We start from the raw sequence: 27,541 nt of genomic DNA, 5'->3' as shown, positions 1-27,541 counted from the left end.
GTTAAGATGGCCCTGGTTTATAGTGCTCTCTTGGCAAATTATTGGCATGTTTCGGCAGTGCTGGGTGCATTTTAGGGTATCTGTCTTAATGTGTCATGTGCATAAGAACACTCAGGCATACAACGGTGAACAAGGCAAATTTAAGGCCTGCAGTGTGCCAGGTCTGCACTGCGGCACTCTATCTTGTATTTACTTAATTTGGCGCACTGCATGCCACCAGCAACACAGTCATGCTCATCCCAGAGGAGAAGAGATGCTGGGTGTGCTTGATGGAAGCCTCGTAAGCGTGTTTTCCACGCTAAGCGGTGTTGCCAGCCTGATCTGGTTTGCATAACACAGCTTAAGCCACAATCATTCCAAGACCTTATGACAGCCCGAGCTAGCATGGAAGAAAAATGGCAGGCTTGTTAACTGCTGATTTCCTGCTGGGGATTAATATTCTTTGTAATGGATTTTTCCAGGGGGTTGGTGGTGTTTTTGGAGTTAATGACTCCACCAGTGGAATGTTAATGTTTGTGAAAGGGAAGTCACTTGAGTTAGAATTTGCTACTGTGGCTACTGCTTCTTGGGGTGGGGGTGGGGGGAGGGTTTGGGGGATGGAAGACTAAGGCCTGCTAGCATGAAGAGGGCTTATAGGAATTTTTCCTTAAACTAGGGAGGCTCCATCTTGCAAAGTGTTCTCTGGTGTCTGGGAGACCTTGACTGGTTTCAGCTGTCTAAACGCACGCGGCATTACTCATAGACCAAAGCAGGTCTCATAGGCACACACAACGTCTAATCTCCGCCATTTCATTTCTCTTGACTTCAGCGTCAATAATTGCTGTCTGTGTGAACATTGGGTCTGCATCTGATTTAATTATGTCGTTTTCAATCAATTTCTGACCGTTCTTCCATTACGCCTTGAACTCAGGATCCGCGTTGATGTGAATGTAAATTTCCTTGAGATGTGGTTTGGCTTTTCCCGCTATCCTGAGCCCAGCGATCTGGAAGCTTTAATATTTTCTTTGGTTCCCTCTGAGCAGATATTAAAGGCTGACATGTGTACCTTTCAGACGATAAATGCCAACTGGTGTAAAGCGGGTCGGTCTAGCCTGCTTTGTCGGAATTGGCAACAACCACGTGGACGATAAAAGGCTGAAGTATTGCGTGGAAAACTAACAGAAGGCAATTCAAATAACCTTCTGTGTTATCGCAGCTATTTCACAGCATATTTTCTAAAGGAACCTATGTTTTTTATGTTTCCCACAGTGATAGACTCAAAGTTTTTAAAATAACACAAACATTTGCCTTGGCCAATTTTCAGGCACATGGAATTAAAAAATGATCAGTCCATCTAAAAGACTTACTAAGACAAGGTAGTCCAGCAGGGGCCAAATAGAGAATGTTAATGTTGGCTTTGCGCGGAAGGTTCTGTTCACCTGCAGACAACTTAAAGAGACCTATCAGGCAAATTAATTTTCTTAACATAGTCTTTTCTCTATGTCCATGGCCCATACTTTGTAAGAATATTTCTCAATAGGACTGCAGGTTTGGGATAAGAGTGAACACTGAGAAGACATATTCATCCCGAGTGGAATAATGTTGCCTTGGATCCACCTGGAATTTGCAGCATTAGCCCCCCCGAAAGAAAAGACAGCAGGCCTAATTAGAATTCAGAATTCCCCAAATTTAATTTTCTTTGTAAAGCTCAAATGAAGCCAATAGAACATTCAGAATGTAAAACATCTGCCGGAATGAAAACACTAAACGGTAACAAATTCAATTTTTTGTTGCCTTTATTTTTACTTTGAGCTCTATTTCTATTTTGTCACAGTTTCTACCTCAGAACGTATTATTTTCTTATAAGAATGCAAGCGCAACCCACACTGGGTGGCATGCTTCATCATAGGGGCACTCATTGCCAGCAACAGTTCTTGCTGTGAGGACTCTTCACAAGCGTTTTATTTTGTTGTATGCATAAAGATGCTGTGGCCTAACTCAAGTTGGTTATCAATGGGGTTTCTTGATAAAAATTGTGCACAGTGAGGGACAATAATCCATTTATTTTGCTTCTTAACTACCACAATATTCAAAACAACGTGGTAATTATGCTCCCCCTTATCTAACGGTTGACGTGTTTCAGCCTTAATATAGCGATAATTTGGTTGCATGCCTTCTTCAGGATCAACCCGAGCCCTGTACTGCGCTCTTCCTTTCACTAACAGTATTCCTGTTGTTCAGCATTGGAAAGTAAACTATAATATTAATAACTCCTATTCTTAAAGCGCAAACATATCACCCCCTTAAGGGTTTCAAGGCGCTGGGGGCCGTCGGTGAGATTAAGTGTGCTATTGCTCAGAGTCACATGAAGCTGAGCAGCCATGGGCTCCAGAGTCAGCTGCTCTGCCCGCTGCGCCACACCCCTCCCTGTATGACAGTGTACCCCCAATTCCTATTCTGAAATATTAAGCAGTTCCTGTGGGTGAAACATACATAGGAAACAGCATTCAATTATCAATTAGACATGTCTTGTTCAGATGTTAGTCTAAAAAACAGTCACGTACTCACATTCTTGCATAATTAGCTATAAACACACTCAACGTACACATTTGTTCACATAATGGAAGCAATGAAAATGCTTATTATTGTGTCATTTTGCACTCACTAAGTTTCTACCTCATGGCCAAGGACGCTTTTAGCTAGCAACTAATAGCACTAGGTATGACGTAAAAGAATGTCAGCCTGTAAAAGTTCCTTTAAATACATTAAGTCATTCTTGAGCCATTTTTTAAAAAGATTTTCAAAGGACGATGCTTCTTACCATATAAGTGATGCGTTTGTGCCTTCATCCTACCTTGGACTCTCTCTCTGACCATTTGTGTTTGATTGGGTGTGTGTCTTTGTTTTTGTGCAGCCCCACCACCATCCTGGCCATACTGGTGGTATATTTAATGTTGGACACACGTGGGAGTGAGACTAGAGTTACTCGTTGTTTATGCTTTGTAAGTGCTTAGTGGGTCCAGTCACATCATTCAGGCCCATATTGTGAGTAGGCAGTTTATAAATCCACTTTTGTTTCTTTAGCGACTGCAGTCTAGTATTACCGTTTTTATTCCCTATAGGTTTTATTTGTTCAATTACCGCTCAGTCCAATTGGCCTGTTGCGGTTTTCATTATTAGGTACGGATAGACTAGTTTTGTTGTTAATTTGGTGCATCTGATAGTGCTTTTCTGTTCAAGAAATCTCATTTTAATTTTCTGTGTGGTCATTCTTATGTAATGTAGTTTGCATGGATGTGTAATCTTATATTCCACATAGCTGCTATTGCCGTTTGTGTGTGTCCTCCGTTCCTATAGGGTTGCTAAGCCTTGGTATTTCTCAGTTGTAGGTGTGTGTTTGCAGAAACTACATGAGCTGCATGGAATGTGTCCCATCTCTGGAGGTCTGTTCCACAAGGTGGGTTGACTCATGTTTTATGAAGTTATTGGACTAGTAAGTAGGTTATTTTTCTAATAGTCTATTGTATAATGGCCTCTTTCAAACACAAACAAAAGCTTCTCTAATTCAATGGGTCCTATGTTTAGTATGTTCAATGTTTACTGATTACTCTTTTTACTTGATTAAAAAAGAGTGGAGTCTCAAAGGGGGTTAGCATTTATTTGATCAGTTAAAGGTATCTAACGGGGCCTCTCTTTTCTTAGTTCTTGGCCTTTTAGCTGCTTTTTCACTTAGTTTTGGAAATAATGTCATTCTTGCGGTTTCTGTGCTAATTCTTTTGCGTTTCTATTGCACAAAGTTATATTTTAACAGTTTGTGCAGGAATTATCAAACGAGGGGGCATATTATCAAGGACGACGTTAAAATTATCGCCGGTTTAGCGGCAGAAAACTGCCGCTAAAGCGGCGATAATGGGCTTGATAATATGCCCTGGAGAATTCCCATAGAAATCCATGTTGACACCAGAACATGGGCTTCTATGGGAATTCTCTAGGGCATATTATCAAGCCCATTATTGCCGCTTTAGCGGCAGTTTTCTGCCGCTAAATCGGCGATAATGTTAACGCCGTTTCTTGATAATATGCCCCTAAGTCTTTCTTTGCTGTTTGTCAGGATGTGTGTCTTTGCTGTTCAACCTTAGATGGAGTTCATCTGTTCTCGTTCCCATAATATCATCTATGTAGCGTTGCCAGATTTTGATGTGAGGGGCCCACACGTTTATGTAGATCTTAAGCAGAAGGCCAGTTTGAGGTGTTCTGCTTCAGGGGTTTCTGAACCAGCAGGACCTAAGTTTGGGGTTCAAAGTGTTTTAGAGTTTGTTCTGTGGGACACTCCGTGATCTGCCCCTATGTTTCTGATACTGAGACCCTGCCTTTGATTTAAATGCAAGTTGAGAGAAGCTGTGCGAGTAGCTAGTGCTCAAGTAGAAGTTTGAGTATGAAGCAAACTATTGTATTTCATACATTTGCCATCCTTAATCACCAAATGTGTTTATTTACTTTAGATGTACTCCAAGACATGATAACGTGCTTCACGCACACATCTAATGGATACATAAAAGTGTGATTTAGTATTGGCACTTACTGGGCTTTTGGAAACAGAGAATTTGTTATTGAATAATACAGCCCCAACATGAAGTAGTCCTAGTGCTAAAGGCCATTGGTGTATACGAGTGGTCTCTCAGTTTCCTGATCAGTGCCTAAAAGCATCTAGCTCCAGTGCTTAATTTGAGCTGGTAGTTTCGGGTGCTCGGGCCGGCACTTAATTGTCAACACCAACACTTATGACAGCCTGCCACATGGTGGCATTATCTGTCTAATTTAGAGATGAGCCCAACAACAGTAATTTATTAATTCAGTAACCATTAAAACATGACCAATACGTACCACACAAACCATTCTTATATCTTTAGGGGTGTTGAATAGTCTGAATTGTCGCACTTGCAGGAGTGTAATGGTTAGTAGCTGTGGTGGTGCGGGTATTCACTGCACCAGCAGGGGGAATGGCATGGTGGAGGCTGCAATGTCCTCTTGACAAGAGAGCCCTGGTATTTAATTATTTTACAAATTAAGCACTGGTCTGGGCACATGGCTTCTAGAGATACCTTGACTTTGGCTTCTGAAATCTTCACACCTGCTCAACAAGATAGGCTGGAGTCGCATACACATGACCATCATTTCTTCCTGTGCCTGGCATTCTACTATACAACCCTGATGGCGGACTTATGATGCTCATGCAAAGATGATCACAATGTACCTGCTGGCCATCGCATGTGACTAAACTGCTTCATCTTGATAACCTTTTAGCCCATATGAGGATTCTTGGAAAATTGTTTGGGAACATTTGCATTTTTTGTGATTGGGTAGATGCAGAACCACAAAAGGATTGAAGTTGCAAAGTCCACTGTTGGGAGATCAGCTGAAGTTTAAAGTAATTTCAGGCCTCATACCCCAAACATAAAGCATCTTAAACATCTGCCACCACAAAGTCAATCAAATGATGCAAAAAGTTACAACACCACTCAAAGACAGGAAACACGCAGCTGAACTCTTAACTAAGCATCTAATGCCACCATCACATCAGAATGCTGTAGATGCACCAACCACACACCTATCGGCAACTCACATAAAACCAAAAACCTGTTTTATATATCGGGCGTACGGCCCTGGTCTGGGTCACGGCCCACTTTTATCTGTGTGTGCCAGGCCCAGACCTGGAAAGTGGGGACCTTTTACAGTAAATGCACTGTCCCCTCTGCAGCCAAGCACTCACACCTGTACTGGCAACAGCACAGTAGAGATGGGCAGATCGGTTGTTTGAAGCCGAGGTGTGGCGGCCAGAGTGGCTGACACCAGAGCGTGTGGCTCACGATTCGATCCCCGGCGGCCGCTCAGCTCAGCATCATGTGATTCTGGGCAATAGCTCACTTAATCTCCCCGATGGCCCCCAGCACCTTGAAACCCTTAAGGGGGATATGTTCGCGCTTTACAAATGGGAATTTTTATTATTGTTGTCGCAGTGAACGATGGCACTTTCCTGCAGGGATGTATCTGCGGAGTCCCTGGGACGCCAATATACACATCTCATGGTCGCCATCAAGGGACTCACTGTGCGCCACTTCAATGTAGTGAGTGCACAGTCTATGCACCTTTTTATGAATTCTTTCCTGCTGCAATATGGTGTAGGCATGGAGGCAAAGTGTTTTCTCATTTGCATGGGGCCTCACTGTCATGCAAATGAGGAAAAATCTCCAAATGATCAAGCCACTGCAATCAATGTTATAGAAGGGGCCGTACAAACGGCTGCACCCCCTTCTGCAATACCAAAGGGCCCAAGGCCAGCTTTAGGGTAGTGTGACTGGTGCGGCTGCACTGGGCGCTGACCTGGAGGGGGATACTTACCACAGGAGGGGGGCGCTGTGTTTAGCAATAACTTATTATTTAAAAACACATGCTACAGAGTTCCTTGTGTGTCCAGTTTTCAGGCAACACTAAAAATGTCAAGATAACTCTTCAGATTAATGTTCCTGCTAGAGAGAGAGAGATCAAAGTATTGTCCAGTGGCAGTTTTGACTCACCATAAACTAGCAGAGGGTTAATATGCCTGCTGCAAAGAACAGATCTGTATTTTATGTAATAGCTGAGTGGATTAGTAAAGCCAGCCTCTACAGGCGTCTTAAAACAAATGAAATGCATGTGAGAGAAGGGCTATGGGGAGACGAGGGGAACTTCTTCCGGGTGGTGTGAGGGCATCCGAGGAGGAGGTCATCGGGGGGCGCCATAAAAGGCTGTCACACCGGGCGCTACCAGCACTAAAACCGGCCCTGACCGGTCCCCAGGGGTACAAGCATTGGGGACAAGGACTCTTTGCACTGCAGGGACACTTAGTGTAAAATGACCCCGACATCATTGTCTCGCTGTCAAGCCAAACTGAAAATAATCGTAAAACCTATTAAAGATCACCTTGAACATAATATTGTTTTATGTATTTTTTGTAATTTAGCAAGCAGATACAAAATTAACGCTGTAACAGACTTGAACCCTCCCATACTACTTCTGAACAGCTGATTTTAACAAAACTTTAAGAGCCAGTTGCTGCCCAACACCACTATCTCATATAACCTAAACAATGCCAGGGGCCATACAGATGGCCATATATCACACTCTAGCATCACTAGACACAACCAAGAAACTTCACTAGCTGCATTACAACTTAATAACACAGAACGCACGACTAAACTTAAACCTCAGCACCTACTGCAGCCACCATAATGGAGAACACCAGACACACAAGAGGCCATACCGAAGGTAACATAACCAGCTGACCCACTGTTTGCTCTCACAGCTGAGGTAATAGGCTGCAAGGGTCAGCCTTTACCACCCTCCCTCATACAGGTCGTGCCATATACACTGTTTTGCTTTTAGTTTCTAAACACCGGTCCTTCCTCCATGCTTTTCAGTTTTCCCCACATCAATCATGGCACCAAAGGCCAAACTCTTTTCAATGTGTCACTCACAACACTGTCATTATCCTGCTGCCTTTTCTGCTACCTGCTATATCCTTCCCAGTTCCCTCACCAGTTCCCCTGCTATCTGTGTGCACCCATCCACTAAACTGCCAAAGATCAACCTTCTCTCAGTGTGTTGCACTTAGACTCTTCTGAGCACCCCCCTCTACCATTGCAGCATTCCAATTAACTTTAGCAAGTCTGCTATAGCACGTACCTGGGACTGCATGTCTATTTTCTTTTTTTTAAATGTATTGAAATAATAAAACCTATTCAAACAATACAATACATTAAGATTCTAATGAGTGCCATTGGTGAAACACTTTCAAAATAATGTTTGTTGGAGCAGGATGTTTGTGCAATAACAAAACAGTTGGTATAAGTCATGTCAAAGCAACAAAATCATATGTAAACAACTAATACATCATCACAAAAAAGGAGGAAGGGGATTGGCTCAGTGTGACAGCGGGTGAGTGGTGCAGGCGGTCATACTAGTCTTAACAAGGTTATGAAACGCTAAGAGGACTTTGCGATATGCAATGTCGCGTGCTTAGAATAGGTGTAGGAATGGAAGGGTTCACAAGTAGTGGAGTTATGTTGAGGTTGAGGCTGGAGAGCTGGGGCGTACCACTCTGCCGGTGAGTGCTGGAGTAGGGGTGCCCTGCGACGTAGCAAGATTCTGTTGCAAGTGATTGCGATAAATGCACCATATATCCTGCGGTCTGGAAGAGGTAGGTTGTAAGGAGGAGAAAATCTCCGTTTGTAAATTACAATAGGCTAGGCTTTGCATCCACGCTGCCTTCAGGGGCCTAGATCGCGCCCCCCCAGTGAATCGCTATTTCCCTCTTCGCTAGCAACAGGGCAATGGCTATGAATCGCCGACAGCTACGTTTGACTCGATTTACTAGGCCAAGTAAGCCAAGTCTAGGCGAGGGTAACAGGGGAGCATCTATGATCGAAGTGAGGGTTTGAAACACCTCTGTCCAGAACGGGAAGATCCGTGGGCAGGACCAAGCCATATGGGCAAAGTCTGCATTCAAAGAGTTGCATTTAGGGCAATGGGGGGATTTAGTGGGGTCAAATTTAACTAATTGCTGGGGAGTGATGTATGTACGGTGGATGAATTTGAAATGAAGGAGTTTGTGGTGATGATTGGGGGAAATTCGCTGAATTTGTTAAAGGCAGAAAGTCCATTCCTTATCTGTCAGAGGGTGCCCCAAATCGTTTTCCCATTGTTGTCGCACCCCCTGTCGTGCACCTTCTTGAGTGATGGACAAGCTCTGTATAATTTAGTGATTAAGTGGAAGTTACTAGTGTCGGAGATAAGTAGGGTAAGAGGAGTGAAGTCCACATAAGGTGCTGGGAAAGTGGAAAGAAGAGCGCCCTGTACTCTTGCCATTGTAAATTTGTCCATGTACGTCAAATCTGGTGATTGAGTTATGTCAGAGAGTGTGCGTGCCTGTCCGCTAGGAAAAAGGGGGCCCAGAGTGGATAGTTTCAGTTTTGTTAGAGTTGTTTGAACTTGTTTTTCCATAGCTAAAGGGAGAAGTGGGTTATTAACAAGTGGGAGCGCTGGTGAGTATATCTGTTATGGTTTGCGCCTTTTTCTTAACCTTCATCATTTGACATTGAAAAGATATTGCTTCTTAATTAAAAAAACACTTAACATAAGATAAGAAATGAGTCCTGAATATTCATTGACATGTTTCAGTGGACCAAATTGATTAAAGCCAACTTATTCAGGAGACATACATTGACATTTTCCACATACAGTTCATACATAGTTACAGTTTAAACCCATCAACAGGCTTTATAAATGTCTAAAAACAAACATTAATGCAACAACTTAAAGCAACACAAATATAACATTTTTCCATATGACTTTTGCACTGAGAACACAACTATCATGAACAATCTGAAAAAGCCTTCCTATTCAATCCCAAAACCATAAGGTCATTTGAGGGATCAGATTTAGGGCTGGTGTATTTCCAAAACTTTCCAGGTGTCAGTCATATGGTCCTGGATCTACTGTAATAGACTGAAACTGGCTGTTTGCCTCATGGATCGTGGTACCTATCCTGGTGCCAAGGATCAGTCACAATGTTAAAAAAAGCATATTTATAATTTAAATAGGGTCAAAGAAAGTGGGACAGTTAAGGAAAATTTGCACCGTGACAAGCAGCCAGTTTCGTGTCCTCATTCTGCAAGTGACGTAGCATCTCACGCAGCCGCGGTCTGTGCAGGTAACAGCGTGGGGTGGTGGGGTCGTGTAAAGGAGGATTTCAGGGGACGATGCAGAGGGAAAATTAATTATTAATTTAATTTTCCCTTGGCATCGTCCCTCGAAATCCCCCTTTACTTGGCCCCACCGCCCCACTGTTGTTACCTGCGCGGACCATAGCTGATCTCGCGTGTCAGACGAGTGCGGGAACTCCCCATTCAGAAAGGGAACCTAAGGTCTGATGTTTTGCACTTGTGTGGACAGTATATACCAGCCAAAGCTTTCAACTAGTTGGTAGGAAACAGTGACAGATGCAAAGAAAGGTGCAGAAAGAAGCCTTGGTTGCGTAGCCCTTGAAAAGTTATTGCACGCTTCCAGTTCTTAATTTGTTATACCAGGTCGTGGGCACCAGGCACACACATCAGACCATGTGTTTTTTCATCATCTGACTAAATCAGGACAAGAGAGAGACAGGCTGAGCACGGAGAAGGAAAGCAAAAGAGAGGAAAGCAGAAACAAGAAATAGGTCTCGTATTTGCGAGTTTAAGCTATTAGCGTTGTAAATGACAATGCGTTTTATTTGTCTGTTTTGATAATTAATATAAACAAAAGGCATTGTCATTTACAATGCCAATAGTTCAAACTCTTGTAAATGCGAGACCTCTTTCATTTCAAAGAAGTGGCCAACATTGTTTCGGGCTGCTTGGAAAGTGAAAGAACGCATGGCACGCTGAATGTTGCATGAAAGCATGTCGTGCCTGCAGTAGGAGAAACCCATTGAAGAAAAGAGTGCTTACAGACTAAATAAAATATATCGTGTAGACAGAAGTAAAAAGCCAGTCCTCATGGGAGGTTACAAATGAAGACAAGGCTGTACTAAGGAGGGACTAGCAAGCTGGTTAACAAATCAGAAGCCAGCATTTACAAAGGACAATGACACAAGCCAATGAAAAATATGGTCGGAGAGTGGGTGGAGCTTCAAGTCCATACACGAATACAGCATACCTTGCAGAGCAGTGCATGCGCTGCCCAGGTTCGACCTAAAAATGGAGAAAGCGGGTGGAAAAAGGAACCTTCAAGAGTGAGATAAAGAGACAGGAAGTGGAGGGTGGTGGAACAAATGGGCCTGAGGTGAATTTAAGACAAGGCAGCCTTGGTATTCATCAGCCCAACACTTTCAACCCCGAGTTTTCATTTTATCACTGCTTTCTTTACTTTTCCAAGTGTTAGACAAGCTTTCCAGTCAGTCTGGCACTGTCAGGTGACCAGCCTCAATGGTCAAGTATCTGGGCTGTTTCTTTTAGTCCTGTTTACCTCTTTCCTTCTTTTCGGTCGTTCTTTCACTTGCTCTAGGCCAAATTCTGATGGCCAAAAGTAAGCTCTGGGTCCTAAAAAACATGCTGGTGCCCCCACCACCTTGAACTATGGGCACAAAGCAAGCACTGACATAGCATCTGTGTTATGTTAACCCCTTCAGTGCCCGCCCCTTTCCCCGCCCTGTGCCGGCCGTTGCATTAGCGGGCGGGGTCTATGACGAGCTGGACTCGTCATGGGCACAGCGCAACCGCGGCCCATGACGAGTCCAGCTCGTCATGGGCACTGAAGGGGTTAAGGTTCTCTTTCATGAGGACTCCCTATCTTGTGTTACACAACCCCAAAATGAGTAAGATTTTGTCGTGCGCGGGCAAAAGGCCCTGGAGACCATGTTATTCTGCTTTCTAAAGGCATTTATGGATGTGGTCCTAACAGCCTATAAACTTGTATCTAGATGCTTTTATGGCACACTATTACGCTTGTTAGTGAAAAGCCCCAGCACTTCCAGGGCTTATATTTCCCACTGCACCTAATCTCCTTCCAAAGACCGCGGGGATTCCTCTGGCTTAGGCTGCCAGGCCTGGAATGAGGATGTCTCTGAGAGGTTTGCCCATATTTGATCACTCTCCAGGTTTCCGCAGAAGCTTTTCTTGGAGCTCATGTTCCTCTTCCTGCTGGGTCGTGGAGTCGGTATGTGTCCTCGCTGCGGTGAGCAAAACAAAATGTTGCAGTGAAAATATGGCCCCGTTATAGTGCAAGTTCAGCCAATAAAAACATTCAGAAATTCTGAAGCTGTAGTGGGCAGTGTAATGTGTGACAGCCGCCACCTCCATTCCTCCCTCCCTACTGTGTTCAGAGGCTAAGCATTAGACCAATTTATGCTACCTTCTCAGGGCCAGACAGGCTTTATAATCCACCGGGCATTTCCCCAGTGGGCTGCAGCCTCAGAGGCTGGTGTTTCAAAGCTCCCTGAGGTTAATTGCAACAGGCATGAAGGCCTCAATGGAGAGCAAGAGAGGATTGGGGGTGAACGGTAGAGAAAAAGCACTCAATGAGGCAGAAGAAAGAGAGAGAGTGAGAGGAAAGAGAGAGAAGGAAAGTGAGAGAATGGATATCTGGAAAGAGCGAGACTGCGTAAGGAGATGAAAGGAGTGGGGTTGGTTTGAGCATTTTTGACTGGGCAACTTTTGGTTCCCTAGTGCGACCGAGCACCTTCTTGACTTCTTATATCCAGACCCAAATTTTCACAGCAACAAAACCCACATTTCTACACAGGGCATCAAATATATGTTTATTTATGTGTGTGTTTTTGTTTTGGTGTGTGTAAGGTCTCTTGTGGGTCAAAGCACCTTACAGCATTTTGATAAATTTGGTACATGTTTTGGGAGCCAAAAATTGTCATTCGCGTGAATTACTTTCAGTGTTTGGCAAACACTGAAAGTAATTCACGCGAGTTGATGGAGGCTTAAGATTTCGGGATGTACTCGTCCTAGATTGAAGCGGCTTTTATTGGCAACACTTGAATGGCCATCTATTTTGTTGGAGGACGTAGACGGTTCACATTTTCCCTTAAGACCTACCGGGTCGGAATTATCACCGGTTTCAAGGTCTGATATACCTGCTACACATATAGAAGCCCTGAAGAAGTCTGGGGTTTTATCCCTTTGACGAAACACGTGTTGGCTGGTTGGATCTCCTAACTCTACATAAACAGCGAGACTGAATATAATCCTGTTTCCTGTGGTCCATTGTTTTGACAACTGCTTTGTTCAATGTTTGTTTATCGATATATTATGCTAATACGCATTTTACACCCATAAAACGTGTGCACAGCTTGCATTTTGTTCGTACGAGTGGGCTTTTGGTCCACCATTGGAGGGTTTTAGGGGTAAATTTTCCCTCTCCTGTGGCACCGTTGCAGATTTATTCAGGCTCATACATTAACGTGATCTACAGTGCGCTCAGTAGGGACCTGACAGAAAAATAACACCCCCTTATTTTGTTTCAATAAATAAATTATTACCTGGCAAGGTAACCAATCCCTTCTGGCATTACAACAAGGAATTCTATTCCCAATAGGTACCAAAAAGTCATAAAAATTGGTGTGAACCATAAAAAATAATTAAATTCCTCATCAATGTTGTGGCCCATTTCCACACTGCTTAAACGGCAGCTCCAAGCTGCTTTATTGCGCCTTCCACTTTAGCTAGGGTTCTTTTATCATAATCCCTATTTCTGAATTGTTGCTTAACACTTCTGATATTAGTGGTAAATGTGCCAATTGAACTACAATTCAGCCTGAGACGCACCATCTCTCCAAATGGTATGTTGCTGATAACTGACTTCGGGTGGGCACTGTTAGCATGCAAAATGCTATTAATACAGGCTGTGGCCTTCCTAAACATGGTGCTTTGTATCCTGTCGTCTTCAACATAGAATAAAATGTCCAAAACTTTAACCCTCTCCCTGCTATGCTTTATGGTCAATCTGATATTGTATTGATTCTCATTAAGAAAGGCATGGTATTCCATAAATTGGTCAACTGTTCCCTTGCATAGCATAATGATATCATTGATATACCTCCCCCAAAAGACAATAAAATCAGTCCAGGAAGAGTATTACTGCATCACCAAATTAATGGGTGCATTATGATTGCCTGGTGGTGGGACATTGTAATCTTGTAATTTTGTTATATCTGTATGCGTCCTGACTCTTGCTTTCAATGGACATTTTTTGCCTCTTCTTTTCCTCTTGGGGGGGTGTGTGTGTCACTGTGTCACTCAGCTAATGGACGGGTAATGCTATGTTACAGAATTGCAAATTGCTTAATTCTTACGATATCAATCATCTTTGTATTGTTGGATGCCATCTCGGGGCAAACTGGCCAAAACCTCCCGTGTAGCAAATGTTTACATGATGGCGAATGGATACTGATCGATAGACCTTTTTGAGGGGGGATTGGGCAATACAATAGACTTTGGTACCTACAACTCCATTGTATATATCACTGTCATCTTGGCTACAGTGTAGTATCCCCACCAACCCTTTGATGCTACATTCAAAATTATATGTTGGCCTATATGGCAATCATTACTTTATGTCACCAGGTATCAAATACGGGGTGGATTGGCCCAAACCATGCGCATAGTGAATTTCGCATTACTGTGAGTTGAGATTGATGGGCTTTCCCTTACTGGAGGGCTTGATCATTTGACTGAATGTGGCATGTATTGGGTCGTGCAGAGAACTATTGTCTATTTAAACGTGCTCACTCTTATCATTAAAATCATGTTCCGCCCATTGTGGGACTCAGGGCATGGACAACCCTGTATATGACCATTTGGCATTATGTTGATGATGGTCCTCTCATCGTTATGAACACATTGTTGGCAAAAGATCATGACATATTGAATGGCAGATGGACAGGATGCAATCTTTGTCACTTCTTGACTTCCACCCTGCCCCCCCTTTATTCAGTTGTTATTGTTATTCCAGATTTTTCTGTTACTGATCCATAATATTAATCTGAAGTGATAGTGCACTGTGTGCACTGTATATTAATGACTCGCAAATCACAGCAAATTATAAAAGAATATGATATAATCTTGTCCACTGACGCTTTCTTCTAATGTACGGTTATTACGGTACAACAATAATGAGTAGAAACAATGTAAAATGGAATATGAAAGCTTTGGTGACGTACAATATTTGTGCAATGTATTTCAGATAGTCTCTCCATGTTCAGATAGCCATTGGATTTGAATTAGGTTTCCATGTAGGGTACCCACACTTTTTAAAAATGTATGTTGTATGCATTGTTTGTGTCATTTAAGGTCACATTTTATTATTGGTAGGGAGTGCTCTGTCCTTGGGAAATTATGTTATCTTTATTGTTTTTTGGGTATGACTATTATGTCATGTGCTTTTCGTATATTTGTTCTATATGTGCTTAGTGTTTGTATTGGTAATGACTGTGTTAGGATGTCTGCATTTATGTACTATTCGTATTTATTGCATTACAGCCCTGAAGAAGTCCATTTCTATGGATGAAACGCCTTGGCCGTCTTCGTTGTAATGTTTGACGTGTTTAAGAAAGAAAATAAAGTGAAGAATTGACAACACACTGGAGTTTAAATGGGACTCTTTTCTCTTCGATGACATTGATTGTGGTGCACCTCTGCTTGGATTATTACATGACTTTGCCAATTTGTGTTTGAATTGATTGCATTTCCTGTCCATTAAAATAAGACTGGCTGCAATGAGAAAATAAAAATGGTATGATCAAAGAGTACTGGGAAACATGCAATGGTGCCCTGGATTGTATGAACTTATCTCAGGACTCACAGCCCAAATTCACAGGGCGGAAGCTGTCTCTCATGGGCAGCTGCCACTTTGAGAACGGCTAACACCTCCTTCAAGGTGTTGGTATCTAATCAATTATTTGAGCCCACAACTGAGGTGGCAACACGTAGGTACATACCATTGGCAATCGCTTGGTGGGAGGAGATGCCTATTTCATGCCCCTTTTCCTAAATATTTGCAAACTAAAGCAATGTGGGCATGGCGAATCGCAAAAACATTTGCAACTCACACTGTACCTTTCACACATTGCAACTTTGGGTTTTGTGATCGCAAAGCCTGTTATTTTAAAAAAAAATGGCTTTAACAGCGCAAAACCAGTTTGTGTGCAAGCACTTAAACCTATTATTGCAACCCCCTAACTTTGTAAGAAGGTCTTATATTTTCTGTTTCATTTAGTGTTCGAAACATTTGTGAAGCAGCATGGATGACAATTTTTGTCCTAGATTGAAGCGGCTTTTATTGGCAACACTTGAATGGCCATCTATTTTGTTGGAGGACGTAGACGGTTCACATTTTCCCTTAAGACCTACCGGGTCGGAATTATCACCGGTTTCAAGGTCTGATATACCTGCTACACATATAGAAGCCCTGAAGAAGTCTGGGGTTTTAGCCCTTTGACGAAACACGTGTTGGCTGGTTGGATCTCCTAACTCTACATAAACAGCGAGACTGAATATAATCCTGTTTCCTGTGGTCCATTGTTTTGACAACTGCTTTGTTCAATGTTTGTTTATCGATATATTATGCTAATACGCATTTTACACCCATAAAACGTGTGCACAGCTTGCATTTTGTTCGTACGAGTGGGCTTTTGGTCCACCATTGGAGGGTTTTAGGGGTAAATTTTCCCTCTCCTGTGGCACCGTTGCAGATTTATTCAGGCTCATACATTAACGTGATCTACAGTGCGCTCAGTAGGGACCTGACAGAAAAATAACACCCCCTTATTTTGTTTCAATAAATAAATTATTACCTGGCAAGGTAACCAATCCCTTCTGGCATTACAACAAGGAATTCTATTCCCAATAGGTACCAAAAAGTCATAAAAATTGGTGTGAACCATAAAAAATAATTAAATTCCTCATCAATGTTGTGGCCCATTTCCACACTGCTTAAACGGCAGCTCCAAGCTGCTTTATTGCGCCTTCCACTTTAGCTAGGGTTCTTTTATCATAATCCCTATTTCTGAATTGTTGCTTAACACTTCTGATATTAGTGGTAAATGTGCCAATTGAACTACAATTCAGCCTGAGACGCACCATCTCTCCAAATGGTATGTTGCTGATAACTGACTTCGGGTGGGCACTGTTAGCATGCAAAATGCTATTAATACAGGCTGTGGCCTTCCTAAACATGGTGCTTTGTATCCTGTCGTCTTCAACATAGAATAAAATGTCCAAAACTTTAACCCTCTCCCTGCTATGCTTTATGGTCAATCTGATATTGTATTGATTCTCATTAAGAAAGACATGGTATTCCATAAATTGGTCAACTGTTCCCTTGCATAGCATAATGATATCATTGATATACCTCCCCCAAAAGACAATAAAATCAGTCCAGGAAGAGTATTACTGCATCACCAAATTAATGGGTGCATTATGATTGCCTGGTGGTGGGACATTGTAATCTTGTAATTTTATTATATTTGTATGCGTCCTGACTCTTGCTTTCAATGGACATTTTTTGCCTCTTCTTTTCCTCTTGGGGGGGTGTGTGTGTCACTGTGTCACTCAGCTAATGGACGGGTAATGCTATGTTACAGAGTTGCAAATTGCTTAATTCTTACGATATCAATCATCTTTGTATTGTTGGATGCCATCTCGGGGCAAACTGGCCAAAACCTCCCGTGTAGCAAATGTTTACATGATGGCGAATGGATACTGATCGATAGACCTTTTTGAGGGGGGATTGGGCAATACAATAGACTTTGGTACCTACAACTCCATTGTATATATCACTGTCATCTTGGCTACAGTGTAGTATCCCCACCAACCCTTTGATGCTACATTCAAAATTATATGTTGGCCTATATGGCAATCATTACTTTATGTCACCAGGTATCAAATACGGGGTGGATTGGCCCAAACCATGCGCATAGTGAATTTCGCATTACTGTGAGTTGAGATTGATGGGCTTTCCCTTACTGGAGGACTTGATCATTTGACTGAATGTGGCATGTATTGGGTCGTGCAGAGAACTATTGTCTATTTAAACGTGCTCACTCTTATCATTAAAATCATGTTCCGCCCATTGTGGGACTCAGGGCATGGACAACCCTGTATATGACCATTTGGCATTATGTTGATGATGGTCCTCTCATCGTTATGAACACATTGTTGGCAAAAGATCATGACATATTGAATGGCAGATGGACAGGATGCAATCTTTGTCACTTCTTGACTTCCACCCTGCCCCCCCTTTATTCAGTTGTTATTGTTATTCCAGATTTTTCTGTTACTGATCCATAATATTAATCTGAAGTGATAGTGCACTGTGTGCACTGTATATTAATGACTCGCAAATCACAGCAAATTATAAAAGAATATGATATAATCTTGTCCACTGACGCTTTCTTCTAATGTACGGTTATTACGGTACAACAATAATGAGTAGAAACAATGTAAAATGGAATATGAAAGCTTTGGTGACGTACAATATTTGTGCAATGTATTTCAGATAGTCTCTCCATGTTCAGATAGCCATTGGATTTGAATTAGGTTTCCATGTAGGGTACCCACACTTTTTAAAAATGTATGTTGTATGCATTGTTTGTGTCATTTAAGGTCACATTTTATTATTGGTAGGGAGTGCTCTGTCCTTGGGAAATTATGTTATCTTTATTGTTTTTTGGGTATGACTATTATGTCATGTGCTTTTCGTATATTTGTTCTATATGTGCTTAGTGTTTGTATTGGTAATGACTGTGTTAGGATGTCTGCATTTATGTACTATTCGTATTTATTGCATTACAGCCCTGAAGAAGTCCATTTCTATGGATGAAACGCCTTGGCCGTCTTCGTTGTAATGTTTGACGTGTTTAAGAAAGAAAATAAAGTGAAGAATTGACAACACACTGGAGTTTAAATGGGACTCTTTTCTCTTCGATGACATTGATTGTGGTGCACCTCTGCTTGGATTATTACATGACTTTGCCAATTTGTGTTTGAATTGATTGCATTTCCTGTCCATTAAAATAAGACTGGCTGCAATGAGAAAATAAAAATGGTATGATCAAAGAGTACTGGGAAACATGCAATGGTGCCCTGGATTGTATGAACTTATCTCAGGACTCACAGCCCAAATTCACAGGGCGGAAGCTGTCTCTCATGGGCAGCTGCCACTTTGAGAACGGCTAACACCTCCTTCAAGGTGTTGGTATCTAATCAATTATTTGAGCCCACAACTGAGGTGGCAACACGTAGGTACATACCATTGGCAATCGCTTGGTGGGAGGAGATGCCTATTTCATGCCCCTTTTCCTAAATATTTGCAAACTAAAGCAATGTGGGCATGGCGAATCGCAAAAACATTTGCAACTCACACTGTACCTTTCACACATTGCAACTTTGGGTTTTGTGATCGCAAAGCCTGTTATTTAAAAAAAAAATGGCTTTAACAGCGCAAAACCAGTTTGTGTGCAAGCACTTAAACCTATTATTGCAACCCCCTAACTTTGTAAGAAGGTCTTATATTTTCTGTTTCATTTAGTGTTCGAAACATTTGTGAAGCAGCATGGATGACAATTTTTGTCCTAGATTGAAGCGGCTTTTATTGGCAACACTTGAATGGCCATCTATTTTGTTGGAGGACGTAGACGGTTCACATTTTCCCTTAAGACCTACCGGGTCGGAATTATCACCGGTTTCAAGGTCTGATATACCTGCTACACATATAGAAGCCCTGAAGAAGTCTGGGGTTTTAGCCCTTTGACGAAACACGTGTTGGCTGGTTGGATCTCCTAACTCTACATAAACAGCGAGACTGAATATAATCCTGTTTCCTGTGGTCCATTGTTTTGACAACTGCTTTGTTCAATGTATATCGATATATTATGCTAATACGCATTTTACACCCATAAAACGTGTGCACAGCTTGCATTTTAATAATTTATTTATTGTTGAAGGCGCTAGGTAGAGTGGGTGCACATATGTGATCTGTACCTAGGATGAGGTGAAATAACAGATTATCTACATATCCTTTTGAATTTGCTACGTGACAGAATGCTATATACTAAGACTCTGGGGATGTACAGCCTCAAACTTGATGAAAATAGGTCTTTCCATATTCCGACATTGATGGGCCTATTTGGAATTACACATGGATAATTCCCCTCGCAATTTGCGCATCCAACCTGTTCAATGATTCTTTGATTTAGGCCAGGGTGCCACATTATAGGATTGGAGAAATTATGAAGTAAATATTGTGCCCTACATTTCAGACACCATCTCGACATTGATGGGCCCATATATGATTACACATGGGGGTTGCCATCGCAGGTTGTGCATGCAATCTGGGAAATAATTATTTTGCAAAGCTCTTAGTGTCATTCAACAGGGTTTGTGGAATGTATGGATTACATATTGTGATTTCAATATTAGTCCTTTGTGCGTTTTTTATGTTCATAATCAATAAAGTTTCTGTAATATGGTCTTTGAAGGGATGCAGAACTATTTAATTTAGGACCCTGGATTTGCTTGAAAGTTTTTTTGTAAATTTCTTAGGATATTATGCATTTTAGATGCGTAGACTCTTTGTTAGCCGTTCTGGAAAGCACACCACCCCGTTAGGACTTGGCTGATCCAATTGTGGTTTTGTTTAAACTATAGACACATTTTTTTTTTTTTTTTTTTCTTTTATTAGACATAGTATAATTCAGAACATCACAAACAAGTACGTAAGTAATTGCAATTAACACAATCCAACATAAATACGAAAGAGCACACAGGGCAAAAGGCTTACAATGCACAATCAATCAAAAGTAAACATAGAATTAAATTTGTTAATATAAGCACAAACATTAATCCCACTGAATACACGGCCACACTCGTTTGAATTTTAACCAGGAGCTTGGGCCTCTAGCTTTGGCGAGCACCATCTCCATTTCATATATATCTCTCAGCAAGACCCGAAAATCCTTAATACTAGGGCTTATTATTTCGATCCAAACTCGAGCTATACACAAAAGAGCACATACAATTATAATTGACATTGATAATCCAGTAAGACAACCCCATTCTTCAATTGTCCCCAATATTATTTACCTTTCAGTCATCTGAATCTCATGACCTACTAACATAGAAAGGATATGGTTAATACCAAAACAAAATGTGCTCAGCCTTGTGCAACTAATAAACATGTGTCTTAAGTCGGCAGCGAACGCCTGACATTTCGGGCAGTATGATGTAGGTGATAATGACTGGTTCACAGCCCATTTAGAGATAAATTTGGTAATGTAATATAGCATGAATATACCCCATGCTGCTGCAATTTCAAATTCACAGATGCGACTGCTAAATATTTAGTCTCCAATGATTCCTGTATATCTTCTTTAGTTATAGCTGTATTGAACATCCGACTTAGCTTTAATGCAATCTGCATGCCATCATCACTTGCGTTAGCTAGCAGTGCCTGGTATACTTTACCTATTTGCCCTCGTCCTATAATATGAAGAAATGCAGACAAAACCTCAGATGAAAAGGGCATCTGTAATAAACCAAGTCCCTGAATAAAATAATCTCTAATTTGCAAATACTTAAAGAATGTATTGTCCGGTATGCCACACTCTTCTTTTAAAGCAGCAAACGTCCAGAACCCTTGCCCATCATACAACTGCCCAAGCTGTGCTAAACCCTTACTTTGGCACCTTTTCCCAACAGAGTCACGAAATATCTCTGGTAGTGTGGAGTTCCCCCAAAGCCTAATATACACATGTAGCTTTGGAAATGAATATGCCATAACAACATCCTGCCATATCCTAACAATGTCCCTAACCACCTTAAAACAAACCCTCTTATAGTAGTTAGGGTCAGCCGTTTCATATAGCAAAAACCCCGTGTCAGGGCCACAGACCACCTGATACGAGAACCAAGTTAACTCAAAATCGAGTCCTTGAAGTAGGCTTTGAATTCAGCCAGCAAATACAGCCCAAAAATATAATTTAAAGTCTGGTAGTTTAAAACCGCCCTGCTTATATGACAGCTTAATATACCGTAGCGCTCTCCTTCCACGCCGATAACTCCAAATAAAACTACCTACTGCACTAAACGTTTGAAAAATGGCAACGGTACCCTCAGCGGAATTGTACAAAATAAATACAGAAATCTTGGGAGATTATTCATTTTTATGACATTGCACCTACCAATTATACTTATAGGGAGGCGATGCCAACTACGCAATTTAGCAACCACCCTCTTAATTAACGATTCATAATTTAATTTAATCACTTCCTCTACTCGACTGCTAATACATACTCCTAAGTACATTGCTGTTTGTGGAATGCCTAATGCAACTGGAGCCATATTAGTTTGATGCTTCAAAATTGTCTGAGTTTTGTTTATAACCTGAAAAGAGCCCAAACCGCTGGGCTTCGAGTGACATCTTGTTAATAGCGCCTTCAGGCTTAGAGTGTCAACTGCTATGTCGTCTGCATATGCAGTTAATTTCAAATCCACCCCATTAAATGAGACTGGAGGAATCCTGACATTTTGCAACAAATGTTGTATAAAAGGCTATATGTATAGGGCAAACAATCACGGAGATAAAGGACAACCCTGATGGTGCCCCTTTGAACAGCAAAATATGGTGACAAAAGACCGTTGAGCTTAACAGAAGCTGTAGGATTGATGTAAAGTTTCTGTATCGCTGAAATAAACTTCTGGCCTAAACCGAGTACTGTCACTGTTAGCCATAAACATCCCCATACCACGCGGTCGAAGGCCTTCTTAGCATCCAGCATCAACATCCCAACACGTGATTTTAACTGGCCAGCAACATCAAATATAGCAATAGCTGTATTAATGTGGGCTGCCGTGTCTCCCCCAGGGACAGAACATGTATAACAGGAGCCAGCCGAGAGGCCAACATTTTCGAGAAAATTTTAGCGTCAGAATTAATCAATGATATTGGCCTATATGAAGTCATCTCCTCTACAGATTTCCCCTTTTTAGGAAACACAATAACATTAGTAACATTCTAAGAAGACGGGGCACTTTCCACTTCCATAGTTGAGTTGCATAACATCAAAAAAATCGGTACTAGAGTGTCTTTAAAGATCTTATAAAATTCAGAGGTAATTGCATCTTCTCCTACACCTTTACCAGTAGGCAATATACTAATTGCTTCCTCAATTTCCCCAATTTCAACATCTCTTTGCTGAGGCTCAGAAAGAAATGGGTTCAGAGTTGCCATATAACCCAGCATAATATTGTTTAAATTGTTCCACTATATCTTCGGATCTAGTATAGTCTAATCCGTCTGTCCCCTTGATTAGTTTAATACTGGATCTAGCGCTTACATCAGCTATCTGATTAGCCAGCAGCCGCCCAACCTTTTCCCCATACTCATACTGTTTAGACTTAAAGTGTTTGTGACTTTGTCCCTCATATTTCTCTTAAGTTTAGCTCTTGCTTCAATAACCGACTGATATACTTGCTGTTCGCTGGGATCTTTTGTAGCAATAGCAGAAGCATGTTTTTTGCTCCAAATCTAAATAAAGCCTATGCTCCTGTTCCAGTTGGCGTACCCCCAGCCAGTTCTGCTTTATAATATATTGCAACGTGACCCCTCTAACAAAGGCCTTCTTACAGTCCCAAACTATTGCTATAGGCGCTGTGCCTAAATTCTTCTCACTATATTCCCCCAATATTCCTTGCATGTATCTCACATATTCTGGATTGCCAAGAAGGTGCCTGGAAAATGAGAATCCTCGTCCTACCCCTTTGTTCTCTGTTCGAGCCCGTATTGTCAGCATCACTGGGTTGTGATCGGATGTTATTTTTGGGCATATCTCGATACATGCCTTTTCAAGAGCCCTATTGTTTATAAAACTCATATCTATTCTACTATATGTTTTATGCGGGTGGGAATAAAATGTGTAACCCGGCACCGTGGGGTTTAATTTCCTCCAAGCATCTTCCAATTGATGTATAAGGAGAAGATCCATGATAGCAGCCCTAGTCCTACCCATCCTACAATGGGACAGAGTATTAGTAGTGTCTAACTTTTTATCTAAAATGCAATTAAAATCCCCCATGACAATCAGCTCACCAGCCCAATCCAATATTTCAGAGCACATAATACACAAAAATATCAGGACAATCAATATTAGGGCCATATACTGCACATACTGTAAACTTTCGTCCATAAACCAAAAACTGTGATAGCGCCCACCTCCCTTTTGAGTCAGCCTTTGTTTGGAGCACCGTAGCACGACAATTTCTGGATTTCGAAATAGCCACCCCTCGAATAGAAGTTGATTGCGAGGTACAAACTATTGTGTCATATCCCAGCTGCTTTAGATACTTTCTGTCATTAAAAGCAAGGTGTGTTTCAGATAGCCCCAATATATGAGGCTTAAATACCCAAAGTTCCTCTGCTACCAGATGGCGCTTGCCTGCATTGTCGAGCCCAGACACATTCCAACACATACATTTCAAATCAAACATGTCGCCAAATTTTTAAACCGAACAAACTGCATCCCCTTCTTTACGCCTCCCTTTCCCTTGTGCTCTACCAGTGCTACCTTAACTATACTATGGCTATTTATACCCCACCCACCCCGGTCCCCTTCCCACCAATCACAAAAAAAAAAGTTGACCAGTAACAGCCACTTTAATCTCATCTGACCCTCACCCTCCTACTCAGCCCACCCCCTGTGCCTACGGAAAGGAATCGCCCCCTTCTCTGCTGTCCCAAGTTGACAGCACAAGGAGAACGTTCCCTCCCCACACCCCCCACAAAACCCGCAAGCCACCGCCCCGACCCCACCCGAATCTCCTGAAAAGAGGTTTTTCCCCAACACTTAATAACAACAAATAACAGCACTTAAGATATCAAACAATGTAAGTATTATATATTATACTGTTATAAAGTAGATTTCCATATGCGTGAACAGATAATTTCTCTCTATTAGCCCAGGAAGAGTAAATTAAAAGATTTTTTTTGTTTGTTATATTGTTCTTGTTAGTGTCTTCAGTCTTTCTGCCCGTTCTGTCCTCTCTTGACAGCAGCTTACCACGTTTGATAGGGCTTGTTGAGCTTCATTCTCATCCAAGAAGAAGTGTAGCCGGCCATCCTTTAGAATTTTTAAACGTGCAGGCTCTTGTAGAAAAATTTGCGAGTACACTTCCTTAAACGGGTCCATCAATTGGCGTAGCCACCATATTTTATCCATTGCTTGTTTACATAGGTCAGATCTCACATATATTGACATTGTGTCCACCTTTACAGGAGCAGATGGGCGTGCTTTTAGCTATATTGCTTGTCGCACCAAAAAATTGACCAGAAACACCAAAATCGGCCTTGCAAAGTTGGACTTGTTTTGATTCACCTGTGAGATAAACAATGGTAGCCTGTGTGCTCGCTGAACTAAAGTATCCATGTCCCAATCAGCCAAGTCAGGAAAAGCTTTCTGAAAAAGACTCACGATGAACTCCCTTCAGGAATTCCAAAAACCCTTAGGTTTTGTCGCCGTTGCAGATTTTCCAGGTCTTCAAGCTTAGCTTGTATAATCCTCATTTGAGAGTCCTGTGATTTTACAAGTTTAACTGTGAATGTGTTAGCCTCCTCAACTGCTACAACTCGCCCCTGCAACTCCGTGACCTCGATAGAGAGCTGAGTAACCCTAGACGTGAGATCCCGCAGTACTTGCTTTATTTCTTGGCTATCGACTTGAGCCTGTTGATAATACTCTTGGGCTTCCGCTCTCTGAGCTGCCAATTCTTGCATTATTTTAGCCAATGATGGTTCCTCGCACACAGCCGGTCGCTGACCATTGATAGATTTTTCTGTTTCTAAAGCTATGTATGATGAAGATAACAAGCTCATAGCCAATGATGTAGATACCAAAGAGCCGGCAGCTAAACTTTCCACTGCTTGTGCTAATTGTAATGTTTGAACTGCTGATTTTGCCAATGATGCTGGTATACCTAATAAGCTATTATTCAGGCCGCTAAGCGACTCATCCTGATCGTTAGAATCATCATGCAAGATCGCTACTGCCCCCGAAGTTGCTACCAGTGGCGGGTTATCCATGTTGGGCACAATTCATTCTCCATCCACTACTGCAGTCACCATCATACTGTCAGTATTACCAGAATTAGACAACCTTGAGACAATAGCCTTTACATCGCCTTTTGCGGCTACCCATTTACGTAAGGGACTGACTCCAGGGCCATCCTTCGCAGTACAAACAACCGCCTCCTTCAGCCGTCCCACAGTATTAGCTACTTGGGTCTTTACTCCGCCGCTCGACCTTTTCCTCCTTTGCCAGTCCTTATAACTTTAGGACCCTTTGATTTCAATCCTTTTACTCCTATTGGCGGGCTACCCTTAGGGCTACTAAGAGCTCCTGTATCATTGATGCGACTTCTCAAAATGTAATTTAAAGAGTTTGCCTGTTTGGCGGGTTCCATCACAGGACTAGTTTGACCGTGCCCCTAATCTTGAACAGCATTGGATGGCTCTTTGTCAGTAAAAGAGCCGCCATTTGTTACTGAAATATAGTCAGTGCCCGGATAGCTACAATTTGAATGCTCAAACAAGTCTATTACTCCATAACTAACATTGCAGGCATTATTCTCTTCTTCGCTGTGCAGTTTTTCTGGCATATGCCTCACCTGCTTAGTAATCCTCGCCTGGTTTTCTGATGGGTCTAATGTTACCTCACCTCCATTACCCTCCTGTATCGCTGCGTTCAGTAACTCAACCATTGCAAAGCCTGAACTGGAATTTTCAGTGTCACAAGACCGGAGCAGGTCTGTAGCCTTACCGTATTGCAGGAGCTTCAGTATCAGTTTACCCAGCCTTGGCCGCAAGTTAGACTCATCATCTCCGCCGGGATTACCTCCAAGTATCACTCCATCCCCCAGCAGCTCTTCAGGTATAGTAGCCTCATCCGTGCTGCACCTTTTTTTCTCATCCCAGCCCCCCACAGCCGCACCAGCCTCCGCTGACATCTCTATTCCGCTTCGTCCCTTAACGGTGCGCTGCGGGGCCATTCTCTCGTCTGCTGCTGCCTCGGAGTATACTGGCCTCTGACTACTGCCTCGGCCCCCTGACATTCTCCCTGGGTCAGGTGAAAACATTTGAGGTAGTTCCAGCGAGAACCACTGCACTGCTCGACCAGCGTGCACCACTTTCTGGAGCAGCGTAATCCGGCACATTAGCAGTAAATTGTTTCTTTTTTTCTTTCCCCCGCCTGAAAGCTCACTTTCTCTAGTGCTGTATTTTATCTAACACAGCCAGAATTTCTATTCTTCCATTAATCTCAATTAATCTCAATGTGGGAAGCGCGGGCGAGCGCCTGGAAACGGTCACCGCTGGACTCACGGCGGGTCACAGGAGAGAACGTTCTTGAACGCGGAGTCAATCCGCCATCTTCCTTTCCACTTAAAGGTAACTACACACAATTTCTACATATCTAGAGACAATAGGTTCTTGCGAGAGGCATGCTAAAATGTGGCCAACTTGATTGCGTACCTCTACTTGAAGCCATGATTCTGGGATATCTGACATGAAGGGTTGAGAATAGGGTTACAGTTACTGGTTTGTCATAATACTGGTGAGTAGGCTGTGGGACATTTTGTTCCAGCACTTAATTCAGATTTCTAACTCTGTTCCAAGATGGCTCACTCCTTTTTTCTAAGTTGCCAGCTCTTTTGTAATGTGATGTGATGTGTTTAACCCTGTTGCAAGATAGCAGACCCCGTCTCTTCAAGTTGTGTGGCTAATGATTGATGGAACACATGCTGGAGTGCTTCATAATAAGGGGTACATGTTGGAAAGAATTCTTAAAGTATACTTATATCTGTACCCAGCATTTATGTGAGGTTTTTTACTTTGTTCAAAAATGGCTGAGATTACCAAGATTAGAGATACATCCACCTGTACCCAGCATGTATATGAGATGTTTTACTTTGTTCTAAGATGGGCGATTACATTC

The sequence above is a fragment of the Triturus cristatus genome, chromosome 7 (assembly GCF_964204655.1).
Source record: "Triturus cristatus chromosome 7, aTriCri1.1, whole genome shotgun sequence".
Lineage (NCBI taxonomy): Eukaryota > Metazoa > Chordata > Amphibia > Caudata > Salamandridae > Triturus > Triturus cristatus.
This window is presented reverse-complemented; position numbering follows the sequence as displayed.